General features: G+C 41.6%; 1 protein-coding gene across 2 annotated transcripts in view; it reads left to right on the forward strand.

Annotated features, from left to right (window-relative positions):
- The first annotated feature begins 629 nt into the window (after positions 1-629).
- The window catches only part of LOC120957297 (5-hydroxytryptamine receptor-like), a 107,096-nt gene continuing 84,242 nt past the window's right edge, over positions 630-23,483 (forward strand). For both annotated transcript variants that reach the window (XM_040379422.2, XM_040379423.2), the window contains exon 1: positions 630-1,555. The gene's annotated coding sequence lies outside the window, so the exon portion shown is untranslated. The remainder of the gene's footprint in view (positions 1,556-23,483) is intronic.

Raw genomic sequence — 23,483 nt, forward strand, 5'->3', positions numbered from 1 at the left:
CCCACCTGCGCTGCTGTTGCGGCTGCGTTTGGGAATGGAAACGATGTATGCTGCGTGGGGGAAACTGACACGTAGAACGATGGTGATGGTTTTTTGTTGCTGTTGTTACTTCCAATGGAAAATGGATGGTAAATTGAAACACACCGTCAGGCACAGCGAACGCGCGCGCGCTCAAAACTCGACTGTTTCGCTAACCCAGTACGACTAATAAATACTGGCGTTGGAAAAGTTTCTGGATAATGGTTGCCGCACCCGGAGCTTGTCACGGAGCTGTTACAGAAGGATTCTGTTACCGATGGATCTTGCTGGCCGTGCTGTTGATAAAATGGTAAGCAAGGTATGCAAGGAAAAATGGGAGGGAGGGTGAACAGTTTCTCCCTCTTTATATTGATTTGAACGGTCCGGGTGGGCAACGGATTGGTGAAATACCGAGCAGTTCGCTTTTCAAACACACACAGCAGGAGCTGTTTGCTAAAAACAATGTGCAAAAAGAAGAATAAGTTGTTGACTACGCAAAACCGATTTTTTTAGATACTGAAAATGGAAGTAAAATGAAACAAATAAAAGAGAAAATCTACAAACATTTAATAAAATCAAGTAAATAATAAAACATATTACTTTCAGGCTCAATATGTGGAGTATACCAGAAAAGCATAAGATAAACATGTGAAATATTAGGTGTGTACAAAAAGAGAAAAAAAAACAGGTGAAGAAGTGTAAAAATATAATCTAGTTATTGCTATGAAGTGTTATAAAATGAAGAATACAAGATATAAATATAAATATACTCGCAGTGTAGAATATTTACAGAAAATATAATAGTGTTGTAGTGTTGTTACCTCAAAAATAAAAATAAAATAAAATAAAATAATAGTATTAAAAATAAGTGAACGAAGAAGCTACCCTTGCTAAGTGTGACCATTCCTAAAGTATTAGTATGTGCTCGCGGTTCTGAAACGTTCGCGTGTGTGCGAGCGAAACGAGCGTAACAACTCTGAAGTGTTAAAAAAGAGCCCGCGTCACGTTGCGTTAACTTGACAGCTATCGCACAGCAGGCACGTATTATTCGCGCGTACACCGCGTTCCGGCGTTGTCAAAAAGTGCTCCAGCTGGCAGCTGTGGTACGCGCGTCCAGTGCAATGCGATCCCGTTTTCTTGTGCGGGTAGCAACACAAAAAGAAGAAAAAAAAGTTCATTTGTGATCGTAAATATACACGCTCCTGTGGCACGGTGTTTCTATGAAAAAAATGGCGAGTAACGTTTGTGAGTTAAAAAAGAAAGAGGGTGTACTGTGTCTGCGTGCTTCTCGGTGTTAGTAGGTGTGCTAGTTTTGACGTATTATTAGTGGAAACTAACCTTAAAAAGCTAACCACCACGCACAAACACGCGCGAGTGATATCGAAAGAAACGCAACGATCGATGTGATCGTAGCCGGAAATGAGCCTGCCAGTTGGTGGCTGGAATCGGTGGAATGTTTCGAGCCGCCACGCAGCCAATGCCCCAGCGTAGCGAGGGGAAAATCTGTCGCGATATGAATTTCCGATTAGCATAAATTGTAAGTACAAACAGACAACCAATATTTCTTTCGCACAGCGCTCCGCACACCTCGGCGTCGTCGAGGGGGTTTATTTGATTTAATTTTTGGCCTGTTTTGTTTTTTTTTCGTGGTTTGTTTTTGCGCAACGCGTACAGCCGAAGGGAAGCTAAAATAAACGACCTTATGGTTATTTGATATCGCTTTTCACCCGATACGCGCCCGAAGATCGATTTCCTGTGTTCTATTCGTAGCCTTCGTAGCAGTTGTTTGTGGCAAATATGCTCGGCCTGGTGAACTGGTGAAATTGCCTTTTTTTGTTTTTTTTGTTTGGTTGGTACGTGTTTGTGGGGGAACGCTGCCGAAAGTAAATCGAAAGATAAGACTCGATCAAGTACCGAGACGAAGGGAGCACGGAGAGTCCTTTGGCCCAGAGAATCACGCAGGAAAAAGTCAGTACTAAGGGCAAGAAAAAAAAAGCAGAGAGTTAGTACGGTAGCTAAATAAAAGATGCAAATTTTATTCCAACTGTCTATCCCTCTCGAATGCCGCCTCGTCCGACGTTCTACGGTTTTGCGCTCTGTGGAGAATTTCGTATGCTGCGATTCTAGGGGCCCCCGAGCAGTATTTTGTACGCGCAAATGGTTTCGGGAAAGCAAGTAAAACACACAATTTAGATCTTCATTCATGGCTTCCTTCCTCTTGGTGCTGTGTGTGCGTTTGGTTTGCCAAATCGGAAGCAGCGTCTTATTTGTTTAGGATTTCGGTTTTTTTTTTATTCATTTCATATTCTTTGGAAGGGTCTCTTCATAACACAGAAAAAAGCGAGAAATGAATATCGACTCCCTGCATACCCCCTGTATGGATCGGTTATTTTTAGCTCACGATTGAGGGAGTAACACGCCTTCATGGTGGCGTGGGGGATAAGCTCATAAAAATATGGAAGCAAATTCAGAAACCATCTAGGAAGAAGAGAAGAAGCGCTGAGAAGATGAGAAAGCAGAAGGTTTGGTACCAAGGCGGGAAATGACTTTTCTTTGGCGGCAAAGAATTGAGGTTTCGAGCACAATTAAGGGCTTATATTTATGACGGGTGTGGAACACAGAAGCATCAGAATCATGCGCTGCGTGTTATGGTGCACGTTTATAAGCCAGTTAAGGGATTGGTAAGAATATAATTAACGGTAGCATGTTTGAAGGTATAAAGAAGGAAAAGTGGAATTTTGATCGCAATGGTACATTCGACTGTGGAAGCATAAGGGTGGTAAGAAGATGGTGACGCTGTGAAATGAATTGAAAGCAGTGGATTTTTCATTAGAAGGTAAAGACGGATACTGCGAGAAATATGGAAAGGGTGGCTACATGTTTGAGAACCTGTTTTAGCATGAAATCTGTTAAATTGGTTAAATTTGGGAGCAAAACTAATTTTCTATCATTCCAACAAAACTTTTTGGTGAGGATCTAATTTTGCTACTAGAGATTTTAAGCTCTACAGATTGCTTAGTTAAAGTTTTTGGCAGGTTTACCATGCAAATGAGTTGTCGTGATTATTAAGCACATAACTGCTGCAAGGACGGCAATTTAAGCAATACAAAATATTGTATTCTGAAGGTTAAACCATCCTGACATCAAAGTGGGAAAGACGGTCACTGAGTCGTAGGGGAAAAAGAATACCGGGATTTTTTCGATCTGTTTTACTTCTGCTATCTGCTATCAATTGGCGATGGGCAGATGTGAACAAAATACCTTAAATAAGGATTACTGTAAGTCAGGGACCCACCAGCAACTGGAGAAAGCATACAAATTTGCAATAATCTGAAGACCTATGAAAACAGCAGCTATGCATTATGCTGTTACATGCACAACGCTGATGAGGCGTTTAACGAACCCTACTATCTGGTAACATAATCGACTGCATGCTTCTATGTTCAATCCACATTAAGAAGAGGAATTGATACGAACCGGATGAACTGACCAGGTTGTAAGAATAAATGAGAACTTTGGTGGAATTTAAAAAAAATATATTTAAACAGTTTATTTTTGACTTCGTGGAAGAAATGGCATGAAACCTGCTGGGGTCGCGTTCATGACTTATTTCCTAACAGGAAATCCGACACTGTTTCTCTGTAGACTTGGAGCAACCTCAACTGCTCGTTCCAGAGGATTCAACAATAATGTAGTTTCTGCATTCTACGAATTATTGGAAGTGGGGCTCACAATCGGCAATGCAATGGCTATGCATAACGGCTGATTTGTCGTAAATGACCATGAAAATTTATGAAACCACAATGAAAATTTTACAAAAACCTGCATTAAGGCCTGAATTGACAAAATTTCAGAGTTAAAGAATTTGTTCGTATTAGTAAAGAGATGCTCTTATGACTACTATTTACAACTTTATTTTGGACGATAGAAGTATCCAACACGTCATAGACATCAATGTTTTGCTTCCATCAGTTATTTCACTTTGTTTTGTGTCAAATATCGATCTTATTTTGTTTTTGTGGTCTTATAAGCAGTAGAGCGTCAAACCGTTGAAGATACATAGGAGGTTATCAAACTTTGTCATTATCAATTGCACACATATAATTATTGAATAGGTTACATCTCGTGTCAGTTTTGAATTTGTACTAGGATTAACACTTTGATCACCAGTCTGACATCGCCGAGTGTAGGGTGGGCACTTAGTGCATGGGAAGAGAGCGATGAGAGTGACAATTTGTCGTGCGACTGTTATCACTCACACTTTTGTTTCATTGCGATAAGCGGCGTAGCGAATGTCGTTCTTATTCTTTCTTTCCTCCATCATTCGCTGTAAAGAGAATCGCTGAGCGTTACATACTTGAGTATAGCAAATAATGTTAGCTTGTTAAGCATTTTGTTGACTGAAAGATAAAAAGTTTTATACTGTTCCACCAGGCCTTTCATTCTCAAACATTTTCCATACCATCAGCAAAATGATTCTTGTTTTCATTAGATAAAATTCCTAGAATGTTCATCTTGCTTATGGAAAATAATGCGAACGTCACCCGTTTGGTTACCTTCCTGCTGCGGACATAACATTTGTTTGTTTTAAAACTCACTTTGATTTGTTCTGCAGGCTAGATGCAGCTCGCATTATTTCGTTATACGTTATACATCCCGGAAGCTTCGTAAGAATTGTGCCAGTTTTATGTAGAGTGCTGTTCCGGGTAAATCATTCGTAGGGCCTTGCCAGCCGCGTTTATAGTACCATCAGGAAAAGTATGAAATTCTGAAAAACATAAGTACGCTCAAAGTATTCCATGGAAAACAAAGCACACGGTTGCAGTGTATGGTTGCGTTACTGAATGAAGAATTCAGACCGGTTTGCGCAGGCAATTCTATACCACGAACCGTTCTTGTGCTTTTAATGCAGGGGGAAAATGTCTCTCCTTTCTAACTGACGTCAGCAAAGCACGAGACAACCATGCTTGGTTTGTCTTTTTTTTTTTCTCGACCTCAGAGACATCGTGGTGTGCCTCTTGAAAAGGCAGCAATATTTACGACCTACTCGGTGGATTTTTCGTCTTCTTCTATTGTACGAAAAGTGGAAAACATATCCTGCCGAGCCGAGGAACGTATCGTACACGTAGTAAAACTAATTCCCGTAATGAGTTTGTGCACATTGGCATCTTGCTTGTTGAAGGCGTGCAACAGGCCCATTCATCTTGAGGGCGATGGCAAGAGTTTTGGAGATTCATTCTGCTTAGCTTGCGACATTTCGCACGTGTCGTAGACTTAAATAGAAGCGAGAATTTATGAGAAGAATATAAATGTAAAGTATACTAATGAGTAAAAATTGTAAATCTAGCACAAATTAATCTTATTATTTCAATATGATAAGTAACTAAGTGTGAAATATGTTTGTATCCCTGCAAGTCTTGCTACTAGATGACATACTAATTTTCTTCTCCATTTGCTACTAAGCCTAGAGCAAGTTAATAAACCACCAAGGATATGAAACTCTAAACCTCTCCAACACTATCACCTTAATTTGGGTAGCTTAAAGTAAATCCGTTTTGCCGAGCCCTCGCGCTCTTCTTCCACACGCTCGCCAGCCATGTGAGCAAGTTAATTAAAATCTCGCTTACATCGCATCACTTCTTCGTCAGGCAGGCACCATTTTGAGGAAGGTTAGACGGTGAAGGTTGATTAATGGTTACCGTGTGTACGCCAAACCATTGCGTTGCCATTCCGCGTGCCAGCACCGGTGAAGCAGCGCTCTCGGAGGGAGAACTTTGGAGCCCATCTCCAAGACGATCTTATCGAGAATTTATCGCTTTGTTCTCGAATTTGTTCCTCCTGCTGTTGCTGCTGCTGCTCATTCGGCAACACATGACCTAGTTGGGAACGTTTCAGCAAAGTTTGAATAGTTAGTGGCTTTGGCAAATTGAGTGTATGTGTGTGTGTGTATGTGAATGGGTTTGGGGTGAACTGAGGGCAAGAAATTGGGAATGCCAATCTTAATAACATTTGAATGGAAAAGGAGCTCAGTGGAGGCGCACGGTTGTTCACTTGGCATGGGGACGCAAGCTATGATAGCAAATTGCTCTGTGCGTCTAACGTTGTGTCCATTGCAATTAGATGGAGAAATTAGAACAAACGATCTAGCTTCCTTTCAGAATGGAAGAAAAGTAATAGCTTACAGCTTGTTTTTTTTAACCTGGATTTTATTGCAGAGTTTTTTTAACATGTAAGTTCAAATGTTTTGTTTAGCAAAAGCAAAAATGTGGTAAAAATGAACAAAGCAAACAACTGGCACTGTCTGGAAAAATCAATTTCACGCCAGAACGTATTTACGTGCTACAGGTTAAGATTTGTTTTTCCACCGCTGTGGGTTTCATGTTGTTTTGTGGCGGTTTGCTCTGTGCATTTCGTTCCTACCTTGTGCGCTATAAGCCGCACCGCTGCTGTAGTGAAAAGCAACTTTCAGCCTTTTATTTGCTCTCCATTCTCCCCTACAGTGGATGAAATTCACGCGATCCTTTTACGGTGGGAATTTTGTTGCTTTGTTTATAGTGCACACACGCACCTCTTTGACGGCCGGCTTTTCTGGGACCTTTTATAAAGTAAAAAAAAAAAATGCTTGGAGCACTGGAGGCAGAAAAACAGCGTGGTGACAAAATGTCTTCTTTTTTTTTGTTCGATTCTGGCTACTAGCCGAAATGGAAAAAAGGTCACAGACACACAAACAGCAAACTGGGTGAAGAAGTAAATGAGCCCGGTTTTGTATAGCGCTTGTTGGAGTTTACTTTTTCTTACTGTTGTGCGTACGCATTATTAATATTCTTGCTCGAACAACGAAACACACGTGGAGGACAAAACACAACATGCGCGAATAATTTCCGTAACATGCTGTTAGCTTTGTTGTGAGGTTATTTTGCTGCTTGAGCGTAGTTGGAAATAATAAAACTGGTTACATATGGCCCCAAACACAGCATGGGATGGGGTCTGGGCAAATGGTTCGAACTCTACCCATCCCGCCCGTTTGAAGCTTGGAGATCGTTTAGTGTGCAAGTGAAGCGTTTGAGTAGACAAGCAACATCGCCAAGCTTGTGCCGGATTCCGAGAGGGATGCATAATAAGTTCTCATCTTTAATGCCGTGGGCTTTGTGGTAAACCGAAAGGTTAGCCGCTGTTCAATTTGGGAAGGTAATTGTGACAGATCGTTAGCCTCACGGTGGTGAAAAGTAACGAAAACGAATTAGTGCTTTCAGATAAGGTTTTGTGCAATTGATATAATTGTAGCTTAAAGACATTTTATGTTAAGAGTACGTTTCAACGTAAATGCTAGTAAGTTTGGTGGTCTTCATCACACATCTTGGTGATTTTGAAATATCACTCGTGTCAGTTGCTTGAAGCTGTATAAAATTTATCATTTGATCCAAAGCACTGAACTTAAACCCCTCTCAGTGGTTAATCAAAAATCAGTGCGAATGCGCGTGACGCACGGCCTTAGCAAACATAAAGCACACTCCAAGTGGCTACAGAAAACCATTAACCGATGGTTTTAGTCGTGATTAAAAAAGTTTTTAAATGAATGCAAAATTGTGCTTCACGCCTGCTGCCTGCCGTCTGCCTGCTTGTGCGAATATCAATTCCGAAGTAATTATTCATTTTTCACCCCTAAAAGCTTTCCTATTGCTGGCAGCACTAAAGAGAAAATAAGGCAGCTTATTATTATGCGTTCAACGGTTCAATGAACGGAAAAAGAGAATGCTTTCCTGTACCCTATGGAGTTAACATTCTTCTGTGTTATAGAAAAAAAAGTAAAGAAAAGCGAAAAAGAAAAGGGTCCAGTTCATCCGCTTGCTTTCGGTTTCGGTTTCGAGAAAACGATGGCAAGGGTTGCGCATAGAATCGGCTTATGTATAAATTTGACCAAATTATCACATAAATTCCGAACAAAAAGCCTCTTGTCGTTGAAAGATTGAAAGTTCGCTAGTGAATCGTTTCCACACGATTCCAAACGGTGGTGCTGTGGAGAGGAAATGTTGAAAGTTGTGGCTCAAAACTTTTGCACCAAGGAAGAGAAAGGTCGCTTCATTCGACCAGAACTGGGGCTGTGTTTTTGTGTTATCATTTTCGTCCATGCTGTAAAGAGACTTTTGGGGATTTTTCTTTCTATTGCAAAAAGAAAAAATCACTCAAAAGGAAATGAGAAAAATCTGAAGAAAACGTTCCACTGGCACCGAGCGATAATGATGCTGGGTCCGGTAGGTAGCGAAACAAAATAAGATTAATTATGTTTCGCTCGCCGAAGGCACGGCAGCATCCTTCCGGAACAGACAGCACGATCAAGGAGCAGTTTCGGGGCTTAAAGTTGAAAGGGCTCCAAGACAATGGAAAAGGGATTAAAATACCGCGTAGAGGGAAGGAAGAGGAGGGTTTAGTGAAGTTGGCATAATGGTTTTGATGGTTCCGAGGGTCGGGTAGGATGCAACAGGACAGCTAATAATTTCGTTCATGTTTTTAGGTTATTTTTGGGGCGCCGGTGGTCAGTCCGTGATCGTTCAATTTGCGATAGGCAAAACTGTGTGCGAAATAAATGAACCTGTTCTCATAGATCATGTAAAAAATTAATCAAAAGGTTTGGTTTTTCTGACTGTTTTTTATGTGTTGGGATTAAGAGATTGCGTTTGATTGACTATATCATGTTTTTTATTTTATTTTAGAAACTGTTAGTAGAAACTTGAAATATATAACAGGTTAAGTTTTTTGTATAATTTAATGTGACTCATCCAATGAAATTTGAGTAATAACAGAATCACGATTGCTGTGTTGAAAATGTCATAAAACACTAGGCGTCCCCATCAGCTTTAATACTTTTATTCTATTAAAAAAAAACATAAAAATGCTGATAAAATGTACAATTTTATGCATTGCATTGGCTAGTTTTCATCCGTGCTGCAGTTTTGTATAAAAGCGCGGTCTACCCTACATTTTTCATCTGATGTCTCACATCCGCGGGACAAAATCGATATTGGGCGACCTATTTTGCGGCCAGGAAATGCTACAGCGCCAGCGGCTGGAAGCTGCAAAGAAGCAGCGCACTGGCGAGCTTAAAAAAGAAACAGAATCTAGAGCACAGCACATGTACAGCACCGCTCTTTGCTCATTCTCGCACCGGATGCGCCACCTTCCTCCTGGATCTTCTCGAAACAATAGCAGGGTAAAGGATCATTTGGGAAGGAAAATTTTATGCTACGTTCGTGCTTTCCTTTACCTACCACAGTGCCATGAGCAAAGGGAGGGAAAGGTTAACGCAAACTAATAAGCCACGGTCTTGAATAAAAGCAGCAGCAGAAAGGAAAAGCAAGATGTAGCAGAAAGGGAACGAGAAAGATTGTAAAAATGCAATGATGCGTGCATGGGAAGTATAGGTTCTTTAGCGGGAATTATAGCCCGAAGGAAATGGACCGAACGCTCACCAGTGTAAGGAAAACTAGTGATAAAAGAATACTAAGAAAAGACTAAACAAAAATGGTCCCCTCGATCTCTATTATTAAGCGTGCGGGATGAATCTGAAGGCCAACAAGGGCGTAGCGTTATGAAGTCAAAAGTGGAGCTCTTGTGAAACAGCGGTTGACCCTGTTTTAGAAAGCGAAACGCAAGGAATAGGCAGCATACGGGGCTTTCTTACGCCCGGAAGGTAGCAATATGTGTGCACTTTAGCTACTGAGGGTGTTAGTGCTAGACTGTCAGTGAGATAGTTCACTGACGGTAGTAAGCAAGAAACACAGGAGGAGAAATGAATAGAACGTTCGACATGATGGCGGTGATGGTTTGAAACAATGGAATAAACTTTCCAAACATTTATGCAAAGTCACAGAACACATTTGTACATACGAATGCATTTTATCCATAAAACATTGTAAACATATTTACTGCACTAAGATCAGTGCAATGAGTAGATGCAACATGTCCCGAGTCGCAAACTGTGATACTTCTGTCAACGGTCCTTCAGTTGCTCTTTAAAACGAACGTTTCACGACGACTGGTATGAGTTGGCGATAGTGCACTTTTGCATTCTTTTTAAAGCGATAAGGCATGATTTGAAAATTCTAGTTGTCATTAAAAAAACATCTATAAATATTCAAAATATTCTCTTCAAGTGTTTGTCATCTACAGGTTATTTATTTAACAAACAAATATAGTCAGCAAAAGATAAGTTTAGTGTCGTTATTAAGTTTTTATTTTTCATTTTATCATGGGTAAGTGTGAGCGCACAACAAGCCCCTAAAGTTATACTTGATGCATTGCAGAATGCATCATTGTGTGATCGGTAGAAGCGTTACATATCTGTGTTAAATAATTTAAATGTTTTGTTAACAAAACGGTACCAGGATTTGTTTGCTTTGCTTGTTTTTAAGTCTTATGATATTAAGTGCCAGAAAGGGTCTGTTTGATTAATAAATTGTGTGACAACATTTATCGAATTATTCTTGCTACTAGGTGCAACCATTGCTATGCATACATTCAGGCGTTTATAACTCACAGCGCAATGACACTTGCTTAGTAAATTGGTTTTATTAAAATCAAATTAATATCAAATATTCATTTTTTTTTTTAAGTTGAGTCCCAAAACAAAATTCTATTCGATGACACAATCGTACTTAATAGACATGTCCTTCCATTCTTCGCTGAAATCGCTCAAACTCGGATAATCCATTTTCCGCTCAGTTTGTTCCTCTCGGTACCCGTGTCCCGGTCCTCGATCCATCAGTCCGCTCCTCGGCAAACTGTCACCGAAATGCGACCGTGCGGGACCAATCGATTAATCTTCATTACAACCGATGCGACAATGTGTCGTCTTGGCCCACCGGTTTTGTGAGCGGTCGTGCCCGGGGTGCCCGTTCGTGTCGTGTTCCGGGACGGGGGAGTCCAGGGACCGATTGTAATCCTTTCGAACAATTACATTCACTTATCATCGTCGCGGAATTGCCACTTGGTGAGGAACGGCAAAGGCTTAGCTTCTTGATGCGATATTGAAGCAAGGATTCGTACCGCTTTCGCTCGGCGGCTTCGCTACGATGAGTGGCGTAATGAAGTGTTCGGTAACAGAATGATTGATAGTGGTGGGATTTGGTGTTGCGGCAAATGGTTGATAGGAGTGGATTCGTTCTACATTTTTTACCAGCATATTTTGCCAGATGAATAGTAATTTATCGTTTCACGTAAATTAAATGCATTTAATGATGTGACGATTAGGCAGAGGAGATGGATGAAGTGATTGTTATAATAGCTGCTGTGTCGAAATGATTATTGAAATCAAAGATCTACGCTTGGATGAGCGCAATCATTGCCGAGCTCTATTGTTGCTTTTGGTGAGTTCTGGTATTCAAACGATTAGTTGATATGTAGTTTTACAACTGAAGTTATCTGATACCTCGAACCTGATTGAAATGAATGTATCAGGAAACTTATTAAACATAAGGTTGTTGTTCTCATCTTAAGTTATAAAATTATTTCTCGTTCATGAATTGATCTTTCATATTTCCTGTTATCTTGCTAAAGATTAATAATCTTTATTTTATTCTACGAATAAATTCCACGAGTAAAATTCCTGTGAGTCACAGGTGTAAAAATCACCGTAGAGTCACTTGTTCGATGCTACCAACAATCGATTCTTTCATTCCACCACACTCACCTGACCTTCGCTACGCTAGACACTACCGTCCAGACGTAGAAGAATAAAGTACTCGACCAGGCACTCGCACTGGCAGGTGTTCGCCACATCTCTCGAGACCATTCACGTAACGTATCCTATTTTCCCAGTCGACCGTCCTAGGACAAATAGCGTTGGTAGCTTTTGCACCACTGGTGCACACCGACCCTGTTCGATTGTGAGTGGTTCGGTTGAGCGGTGCCAGGTGAGCGTTCGATCGGACATGTTGAAGTGGGTTGAAATTATTGCTGTGATTGAAAGCGATTTATTGCGTCTCATTTGAGGTTACCGATTTGCACGATGCAACACTTTTGCCCTTGGTACAGTTGGGCTGAAGCGATGAGGTACCGAGTGAATGCATCCTTCCAGGGCGAGGAGCGTTTGACTGCCGGATCGGCAACAATTTTGCTCCCTTTGCGAATACGAGTTCGGAAAGGTATCGGTTAGAAGCGCGCATTGCTGTTCTGAAAGGACGGTTGTGTATAGTTCGACGAAAGGGTCATGATGATATCGATCAGTGCCGGTGTGGTAAAAGTGTTCTTGAAACTTCCAATGATTGATACCGGGGACAATTTCATTTCTCGTTTTGCAACAGTCGTACGAGCGATTCTTGCTAACGTTGGGATTTATTCGATACGTTGATTTTCTAAGAAATTTCTTAACAAAAATGTGGTACAGTGAAACAGAGATTTGTGCTAATAGTTAAAAATAATAACGTGCTGAAATCTGACAAATATCTATCAACACATTAGTTTATGGTGAAATAATTTGCTGGAATGTTACCAGTTACAGTTAATGGACAAAATCATAAAACAGGGAAATAAAAAAACAACATCCAACAGTAAAAGCAATCAACCTTATCATGTTGATGTACCCATCATCGTTATCTTATCACAAACTGCCCTGGAAAGCTTCCTGATACACTGCCTCCTTTTTCGCGTGTCAGCCCTCGATTCGAACATGTTTGGTGGGCGTATTCATAGCTGCGTCGGTGAAAAGAAATGAGCTTAATAACAGCGCACCGCTTCCAAAACGCTGGTTCACGAAAATGGAACGTTCGTGGGAACGATGATGGCCATCGATTTGGGGACGAGTGGAGTGAGCTGAAGGAATGGGACCGGGGAATGCATTAATCAAGATAATATATTCAATTAAAATATTGGTTTGGTGAGTGCTGCAATAACCGAACCGGGTAGTAATGAGCAAGGGCAAGCAAGGACCTGGAAGGATTGCTGTAAATGGTCAGCTTGGTATGGTTTTGAATTTTAATCGGTTAACGGAGGTAGCTTTTGTAGTGGAGCCGTAATGCGTTGTAATGTTATATACGTTGTATAGCATAGCGATTGTAGGGTAATGATGAGGCTAACATTATAGTATGGTTGTTTAGAACGTTCAATAAAATCTTGTTCTCCCTGAGTGTCCAATGCTGATTTGTCAAAGTATACTGCACCGAATCATAGTAGAAAATTTAGGTACACAAATTGTGTACTAAACTTACAAAAAATACATTAGAAAGACATATTTCTTGAAACTACAAACAACAATTTTCTATTAATGTTTATGGAACCATAACAAAATTATTTTAAACAGTCCTGAATAGACTACATTTAGGCTATAACAGACTTACAGGAATTCTTTGTCACTTAATTTAAATATGTTAACTAAGATGGTCCTCTTTGCCCCAAGGCAACCAAATCCGACTCCATTTCAGGAGCTTTGTACTCGCCCGTATGTGTGTGCCCATCCTGTTGGCTAGGGAGCATTTAGGTTATAACAGACTTACAGGAATTCTTTGTCGCTTAATTTAAATTGGTTAAATTAACTAAGATAAATTTAAAAGAGAGCAAACATACTGTCTATGATTATTAACCCTATAAATACAAATGAATACAATAAATAGCAAATAAATAGATATTCATTTCAAAGTTTTTGTAAATAACAGCTTTTGCAAACATTTAGGAGTATTTTCCCTGAAACGCCTGAAGCTATGCAATAAGTAAAACATATTCATATTTATTACAATTATGTTTCAACGAACATTTCATCATTAGTTTATGGCGTTTTTAATAAAATATTTGAAACATATGACTAGCCAGCATATATCCGCAACCAGGAACATAAATTACCCTTCCTGTTTATTCTTCATATTGCTCTCCATATCAATGAGATTGAGAAACGAGATTAAATCCAACACGATTACATATCTCACTGGGCAGCAATGAAAAGTCTAATTAAACTTTCGTTGGCTGCTGCACAATACGCTTGACAGATTCGCAAAAGCAAAACGACAAGAAGCAACGAAACGATTCATATCAGCGCGCAGCACTCGATCACTCTACCCGATGCAAAAGAACTTCTGTTCCATGTTGAATTGTTTTGTTGAATCTGCCCTCCCACCCACTGCCCGGTTTGTATTTCTTTATTAGCTTCCAATTGTATTGCACGACCGTATTGAATATGCACACCCGTGCACCCCGGTGGATGAATGGCATAACTCAACCATAAACTTTTCATTCCATTCCAATGGTACAATGGTTCCACGTGCTCTCCCGGTGTAGAAGGTTAAAGGGCAAATACTGTGCGGGCCGTGCGGCAATGGTTGAACATATCTGTACAGGTTGCTGTGGTCGGCTGAGGGCATGTAGACCTTTTCGCTGTAAGAGGCTCCACATGTGTATGCCTGCTTGTTTTGTTTTTTTCTTTTCTCACGCCCACTTTTCTCGTCGGGCGATGCCAAATTTGCCGGTAGAATGTCTGACTTTCGGTCGAACAAGCTGTCAAAAGCATATCCACTGGGGGGCGAATACCCGAGACACTGGCTAGAGAAAGAGCAAGGGCTGGTTTCGGTACACCGATTAGGAGAAAGTTGATAAACCGAAACCAGTAGGTTGAATGTGGTTCATCCGTGGCGGGTCGTAAATATTCGTTTGTTCCAGGTTGGGTTTGCCCGGGGAGCATGATGGACAATCGTATTATTTAGACAGCAATTCCGTTCGACCGAAGAAGCAGGTTGTACACGGTTTTGTTTTTAGGACTGCAAGCAACCCTCACCCACGGTTCCCACTGACACCCACGGTTCCCCAGCCGTGACAGTTTCGGGAAGATGGTCATAAATATTTACAGCACATAATTTGATGCAGTGGGTTAATAGAAATCCTGCCCCTTCACTACGGCGCTCATGCTCATCACTCATCAGCGTCACGGTTGCGGGGTTGGGGAAACAAGATTAGGCAAATGTAAAGCACCCGCAACGACAACATGCTACACATTTCGACAGACGATGTACATCCGGCGTCGTTGTTGCTGAAAGGTCGTGTGTGTGTGGTCCTGATTGCCGCAAGGCAACCAAATCCGACTCCATTTCAGGAGCTTTGTACACGCCCGTATGTGTGTACCCATCCTGTTGGTTAGGGAGCTTGGTCTGCAATCTGCAAATTATGGCAGCAGGATATATATACACACACACACGTTCCTCCACTTTAGTGCTGGGTCGGGTGGATGGGCTTCTGGTGATTACGGTGAGCATTACGCACAACACGAGCGAATCTGTGCAGCACTTGTGCACGGCAAGCTGGCCCGGAAGTGAATGCAACACCACTTGGACCACTTGGACGCGGACCGCACGCTGCCCTAAGCCTGCCACAGAGCGCGTGGCCTTCTTCGCTCAAGAAGCTTTCCTTCTTGTCGTCCGGTCGTTGCAGTAAACAGGGCATCGGTTGCCTGATGTAAATGGATCTGCCATTTGGTTTTCGATTCGTTGTTTGAGCGGTTAGCATCTTTGCACACACAGCAGGACCTCACTCTCAAACAAAATACCGGAAATGTTTGACGCGTTCGGGGCGTGGGCTTTGCTGCTTGAAGGTTGAGCCTTGCCCTTGCCTTCGCATCCAATCGTCTTGGCGGTTTGTATTGCGTTGCGTGTTACCGGCCAGCGTTTGGGAAAGCAGCATTTGATTGCAGGAATGGTCGGCCGATTTATTGCCTGAATAGCATTCCCATTTACGTGCATTATCGTAATGTAGTCCATTAAGATGAACGGATGGAGTAGAGCAGCGTTGCACCGGCGCTTGTATGTTTGCTCCAGTGCGGAATGAATGTGGATCGAATGTTGAAAATCGATTGCAGAGTAATAATATACGGGGAATTGTGATATTTTCTTTATGATTATTTGGAATACATTGATGCAACATTTCATCATTTATTATTGTAAAGTTTGGGACAGTATATGCACTTTATCAACTAAATTATGTTTTGTTTGAATTAGAGGTAGGATAACCAAGTGTATTCTTCTTCTTCTTCTTTGGCTCAACAACCGATGTCGGTCAAGGCCTGCCTGTACCCACTTGTGGGCTTGGCTTTCAGTGACTAATTGATTCCCAGTGAATTGATAGCAGGATAGTCAATCCTATGTATGGCGGCACGGTCTATTTGGGGATCGAACCCATGACGGGCATGTTGTTAAGTCGTACGAGTTGACGACTGTACTACGAGACCCGCCTATGCTTGGTCTCGTGTTCTATGCCTGGTAAAATGTGTTGTTTCTTTACTTTTTAATTAGTGATTTTATACACAATTTGAGCATTTATTAGGATTTTTTATAAATTCATAGCGTTTCCCATCAGATGTCGCTATTTGTATGTTTTATGATTGTTTGATCAGGCAACACTGTTATTTCCGACTGTCATATTTACGCTGTTTTTCTCACTATTACGTTGGTGTCAGTGCTTCATCGGATGCAAATTTATTGGACGTCTGTTTAAATATTTGTATGGGTTTTTAAATATAACATCACACAAATATATCGCATTGCAACTCGACGTCCTAGGTTATCTAACCCCAATAAAATGTTGATAGTACTTCCGATCAAATCGTGTCCAATGGCGTGCTGACGTCAGCATTAGTCAGTTCATTAAATTTGTGGATAAAATATTGTTTTTATAAGCTCCATAATAAGGTGTCTTTTGTAGCGAAAAGTGTATATTTTGTATAGTATTTTTGGTTCATTATTGGCAACACAGGGTTTCCCACGATTTATTGGATGGATTCCATCAATTTTTGATGGGTTCCCATATTTTGTTGGTGCGTTCCCACGATTTTTTGGCTGTTTCCCAGAATTTTTTGGTCCAAATGTATTGATATCCAATTAGAAAATACTTATAAATTATGGGAACGAACCCAAAATCTACGGGAAAGAACCCAAAATCTTTGAGAACCCACCAAAAATTGATGGGAACGCACCAAAAAATCATAGGAACTGACTAATAAATCGTGAGAAACCCTGTATGACAAACACCGATGTAATTCCAATCCCATCTGATTAGTAGGGCCTGTTTGTTCTGGTCAATTGTGCATGGTCTGGCTGAACAGATAGGATTAATGCTGCAAAAGTCATTTTTTTAATGAATTCCTATGGTAAAAAATCGTAAAATTCTTAAAAAGGCTAAACATTCTTAGTTGAAATATTCTTTAGTTGAGCAAGTCTCTGTATTATATGTAATTTAACAATAAAACAATAAGTTTTCAAACAAAAATGGAATGACAGTCAATCAGTTTTACAATACTTAGCCTGTAAAACATATACGCTTTTATTAGTAATAAATAAACAATCTTTGCGAAACAATCTAAGTTGCTCCGCCCGAACAGAATTAATAAAAAAAAGCTCATTCCGATCCTACGAAAAGCGCATTTGTTTCGTATTTGATTACTCCACTATCTCAAGAGAAATTCTTACTAGAATAGAGGAAATGGGAAAATTAATTGCCCCTTCTATAGCGGATCCACCTTGTGTGTGCAAGTGTGTGTCTCATTCGCAATAATCGATTATCGCAAACGTAGGCAGTAAAGCCAAGTTCCCCTAGATCCCCCGTGCATTGACAAAATTGATGAAGGACAAAACATGCTCTATCAGAAAATATTCAAAACATGATCAGCACCCGCCTGGCCCCTGGCAGCCGGTGCTGCCCCCGAGCCCCTTTGTAAGTATGATCTTTTTTCTCTCTCTCTCTCTCGACAGCGCTATGCATACATAGCCTCACTCAAAGCCCCGAGGGTTTGCATGTAATACATTAGCATCGCAGCATCATGGCCTACATGTGAGCCGAAAAATAGTCCCCACCCCTACCCTAGGGGGACATGCACTGTACATGACCTTCTTTTTCTGTTCTTCTTTTTTTTAAATACCGTTCAGCACTTTCTGCCAAACCAAATATAAGCTTCACCCCTTGGGGGCACAGGATGGAAGGGGCCAAAAACAAAAAAAAGGATAGAAAAAGATCACCAGCAACGGTCTCGTATGTCACCCGATGTTGCGCCGACAAACTTTTGCTGAATTACAATCTTCCCCCGCCCGCACCATCCCCAGGCTGGCGGGCGGCGTGATGGATAAAAAGTAAATCCGGAAGCGTTCGATGCATTCCTGGCAATAGGGCAAGCACAGCTTGCGCTTTCCTTTTTGTTTTGCTGCCAAGCATATAATCTCTCCTTCACTCGCTCTCTGCCCAAAGCTACCGGCCTTACGGGGTGGTTGTGTTTGTGGCTTCGTGGAAGGGATTGTTTCTCCGGTTGCTGTAGTCTTTTTTTCTTCTGTTTGTTACCTATTTATTTTGTGGCTACCTCAGCAATTTCCCACATGGACTTATCTGTACGGGCACTGCAATCGCTTCTCCCACCCGAATATCCGACATGGAAGTGCATGGGGGCTTCAGCTTCTGCACAAGTGATATGAATAAGTTTTCCTACGTGCTGCCGAGAGCGTACTGGTAGGGTTAGTCAGTTACACGCGTTTTCCATTTGCCGTGCACCATCACGCCCTCCCGATGGAATACAGCGGCTTAGTGTCGAACTGGGTCGAAGCCGTTTGCCACAAGTAGCGAAGTCACTCCCTGTGTGGTTGGCGGGGTTTGGGAAAGTTACATTTTGAACTAAAGTTTTACCGTTTTTCGACCATCTTGGGCAAAGCGGGCAACTGACAGAGTTTAGTTTGAGTTGCTTTATTTTTTTTTATCTCCGGCCCTGTGAGCTCCTTTTTCCAAAATTGAACCAAAAAGGGGTGCGGGTTTCTAAACGATGGCAAGCGCTTTTGCATAGCGTACGGGCGACTTGTACCGATTCCCGTACAACCCACTGCCACTGCGGAACAAAGGAACGCTGCAGGAATTTTAATGTTGCACATGTTTTGCTTGTCCAATGGCTCATTGTGTGTATCGTCTTGGGAAACAGATTTCGTGCTGGGGGGGCAAATGGGGAAGAATGCTGTACCCAAGCAGCCAAGCACAGACGGCATTGCATTGTGCAATGCATTCCGATGGCAGCCGTGCAAGTGCCCGGCCCGGCTCGAGGCTACCACCGGCATCAGATACGGAACTATTTTCTCTGATTGAATAAGTTATGCCTCGGGAGTGGCTTAGGTGCCGGTGCACCCGGTAGCTTCCCGCGCGCTGCTGACCTTTGATAAATGGGCAGCAAGCATTACTCGTGTTTCGCTCCCTTCCTTTGGCTCGCGCCAACCGCTGGCTGATGGATAGTGGGCGGTCGTGATTGAAAGTTACCAAGCGAAATGGAAACGAGTTTTAAAATATTGCCACTGCTACGCGGGTTGCGGGAAGCCGTTGTTGTTCATTTCATCCCTGTCACCGGTCAGTGCGGGCACGGTGGAGTTGCAGTGCATGATGCAGTGCTGGTATTTAATAACGACTCACAGACGCAACGGACGAAGCGTCTTTCGCTTTGGAAAAGTTTCTTCTAGCGTCGGATATGCTGTCGGATACTGTGCCTGCTGGCTGGCTGTCAGTTTCGTATGGGGTTTCACGTGTTTTTGATTTGTTGCTTCGTCTGAGAGTCTGATTTATAGCGATGAGAGTCTGATGATAGCGTGAATGGTCTGATTCGAATAGGAATTAGATTCAGGATAACTAATGGTTACTATAACTTTATTATGAGGAAAGCTTAATTTTTTTCAAAAGTCAAACAGACCATGATGCAGAATTGTACTCAATTTAAATATAATTTGTTAAACAAAGGTCTCGTTTGAAGACTGTTTCGTTTCGCAAATTGGAACATAAAATAAAGTGTAGCTGCAATAATTATGACACACTGAAAACTACATTCGGCTGATCCTAGTCAGAAATTAATAACTCTATTAGGATAAAACACTCAGTGATATTTATGAGACAGATTTGGAGGATATGTTCGATACGAGGCTTTTGTCCACCAATGTTGTTCAATCGTACGAGTTAGCGACTGTACCACGGGACTGGTCCAATACGGAGAATGTCATGCGCCTAAATGTAGACAGACTGTGTGTTCGTGGACGCTTCTTGGAACAAGTTTATAGCTTATGCTTTTATTAATCACTTTTTCCTGGAATTACTTGGTCATTGATTATGAGAAATGCTATTCGCAAAGACTTTTGTTTGAAGTATGTTGTAGTGTATCTGCAATGAGTAGCAAATATAGCAAATAATTAAACTTCTGTTCGGAACTGGTATGATTAGCGACGTTTAATGGTTGGTTTATAGATGAGTAAATTTGCTGAAATGCATACATTTCTATGTTATGTTATGTTATGTTGATGTTATCGAAATAATTAAAAAAAAAATGTAACTTAATTTTAGTCAGATTACAATTACAACTTTTAGCAATCCGTTAGACGCCTGAAGCTATGCAAATTATTCAAAATAATAATATTATTTATTTACAAATATGGGCTAGCCGCTGCACAATATAAAAAATATCGGTTTGAGATTCACAATACAATGCAATCGTAATAATATAATATTAGCTTTTTTGTAAGCATACAACTTCAATGGTGTCGAAAAAATCCAAAAATACACAAGCCGTGAACAACAAAAAACTCATTCCGTGAGAGGGGTTTAAATTTAAAATTAAAAACAATGATTTTTTTTCTGCCATGAAACAAACTGTCTGCTTTTACACCATAAACTGAGCTCGACCAGATTTTAACCCTACTTTGACGTACTGTTTCGGGATGGTGTACAACAAAAAAAAAACGTTATAATCCCCGTTTGCATGCAAAGGTTTTAAGCGCTCGGCTTCGTGCGCTGCGAGAAGTTCGTTAATTGTGTAAAATTATGCTGCGAATATTTCTCGCCATCATTAACCGGTCTTAAATCATCCGGCGCTGAATCCGGTCGCTAAAACAAATTAATCCAACTTTACGTTCCCCGATTGGGAAAAGCCGGGACTCTCGCCGGCTCCCGCTGCGGGAGATGGAAATAAACCTTCCTGCGCGTTGATTGGTGCGGGTCGGTCACAAATATCATTAACATTTATTACTGTTGAGAAATGGCGGACGTCGGTGTCGACGTGACGTCAGGTCAGCGGGAGAATTATTCTGGCCAGCACGATATGGCGCGGCTGGCAGGAATATTTATGAGTGATGCTATCGGGACCGAAAGATTTCTGGTGGCAGAAACTCTGTGGTAGAGCATTTGTTTCGATTTAAATGAGAGGCGTTTTACTGCGATGGGAGTGTTTTGTATCATTGCGAATAAATTGAAACAAACGTCCTTTAATGGGTTCCGAAACAGACTGGAACGATTATTAAATTAAATAAAATCTGATAAGAACAACAGTAAAAAAAACTGTGCTATTGGCAAAGCTTATGGAAAAAAGCAAGTAAAACCATGATAAATGAACTACTGTTCGTTAAATATTTGTAAATTAAAAACTCACTCAACTGATCAACATCTGTTGGCTGCATAAATTCGCCACTTTAATCCTCTTGCTGCCTTCAATATCAACCCCAAAATATCCCGAAAATGCCATCACGTCCCTTGAGTACGGTGCCATCTTAAGCCGAGCAATGAAGCTCAAGAGCTCTCACTCGCCTTGACCATCCAGCGCACGAAAGCCCCGGGACCAGGATAACCCGAAACGGAAATCCATCAAATTACCAGTCATAAAACACGAAATCAATAAAGCTCTTCAAGCGTACCGGCTTGAACCACTGGCTGGCGTGTCGCTGAAGCTGGCAACGACACGGACGACAGCAACGTTCGATGGTGCCTTTCACCGGCACTGTTGAGCACTCTCTACGATCTCTTCCCTTGACAGGTACACGGTCTCGGCACAGGCACGGATAAGCGTGAGGCAGTGAAATCTTCGAGTCGTTGCCACTCGTTGCTCTGCATCCTATCCAGGAATGCACGGTAGGTAGGTTTGGGGGCAAAAGGACATTGCAGCACGCTCTGTGTAAGTGTTATTTGTATGTGCAGCTGTGTGTGTGTGCCACATCGAGTATTAAAATCGCATAATAAATCAATAAATTGTCGATTTGTGAGGCTTTTGCCTCAAGCTACGAGCTTGATGTTGGGTGTACCGGCTCGCTGAGCAAACATCTGGCAGAGATGCAACAGAAATGGTTGAAATACCTGAACTGATCGAATCGAACGAATCATGTTGCCGGATCTCTCGCACTCTCTTCCCGCCGCAAGAAAGGTGTGTTCATAAATAAGGCCAAAAGAAAGAAGAAGAAAAAAAACGGTCCCGATAGTCACCATCTCAACGACCGGTTTACGATTCTGGTTTACATTGGGATTTCGCTGCATTTTTATTTGCCTTCTTCCCAGACCGAGGTCCTTCCTTCACTCTGCACTGGGCAGAGCCCACGACCGAATATCCTGCAATAACTATCAGCTGCAGCACGGCAGGCGTTACTACCGATAAGCTAACGACCGATGAACATCGGGGGAAGGGAGTGGTACTGAACTTCAGGGTGCGATCTCGATGCTAAAGCTATTACTCCATCCGGTAGATGGATCGTAATGGCATTTTATTGCACTCGTCGGCTACCGGGGGAGGAAGCTCTAAGGTAAGGTTTATGAAGCTGGCAGCCAGCGCACAACTCGTTAACGGAAATGAAGCTGCCAGTAAGACGACTTGGTGCAAGACGGAGGAACGGGTGGGCAACTTTTCCCGGTACCATTCTTTGCAATATTGGTGGGAGCCAATTATGAATCGATTGCCAGCCGAGGAGCAAAATTGAATAGAAGTAAATTACATACCGGGTTATGTGTTTCATTGCATCGGTCTTTTAACGCTGTAATGCAGAGCGATAGCAAATTATGATTTGTGAATTGGTAAAACAAATCGATTGATATTTGATTAATAGGTTTGCCGCCACTTCAACCTCCATATCGATGTGCTTTTTCGAGGAAACAAAATGCAAAAAAAAAAAACGCTTAGGTTCGATGCTACAAATTTGTAGTGAATGGAAACCGTTTTTCCTGAAAAGCACTTCTTTTTTTGTGGGAGCATCCTTTGAAATGGGGTCTTTTGCTCGTTTTGGCTAACCAAACTCACTGCCGAGCTGCAGCTTTGAGAGATACATTTTATTGAAAATCACTCAAAAAGAGGGACTGGCTCCAACGGAAAGGAAAAACAAAATCTACCATGAAACGAACTCCATTTCGACCGCACCACCGGGTCCGCTAGCGATGGGAAGCGAGGGTCGGTTTGGTATTCGGTGAAAAATGCATTCCATTTTCGATTGATTCGATCTGTTAATCCAACGGCACGGTGAGCTTTTGGGTTGTGACGCTGTGACTGAGCGGTGGTGGTGATGGTGGCCCACTATCACGGCACTGTGCAGGGATGCGATTTTTATTTGCGATTGTTTTGTTAGCTTATTTTTTTTTTGCCCATCCAATTTTTCATTATTTGAGCTACCGGAATGTCGTTTGAAATAAATTGTATTTAAATTGAGGCGTAATCGAAACAAAAAAAAACCCAAAAACGGAGG

The sequence above is a fragment of the Anopheles coluzzii genome, chromosome 3 (genome assembly GCF_943734685.1).
Source record: "Anopheles coluzzii chromosome 3, AcolN3, whole genome shotgun sequence".
Taxonomy (NCBI): Eukaryota; Metazoa; Arthropoda; class Insecta; order Diptera; family Culicidae; genus Anopheles; species Anopheles coluzzii.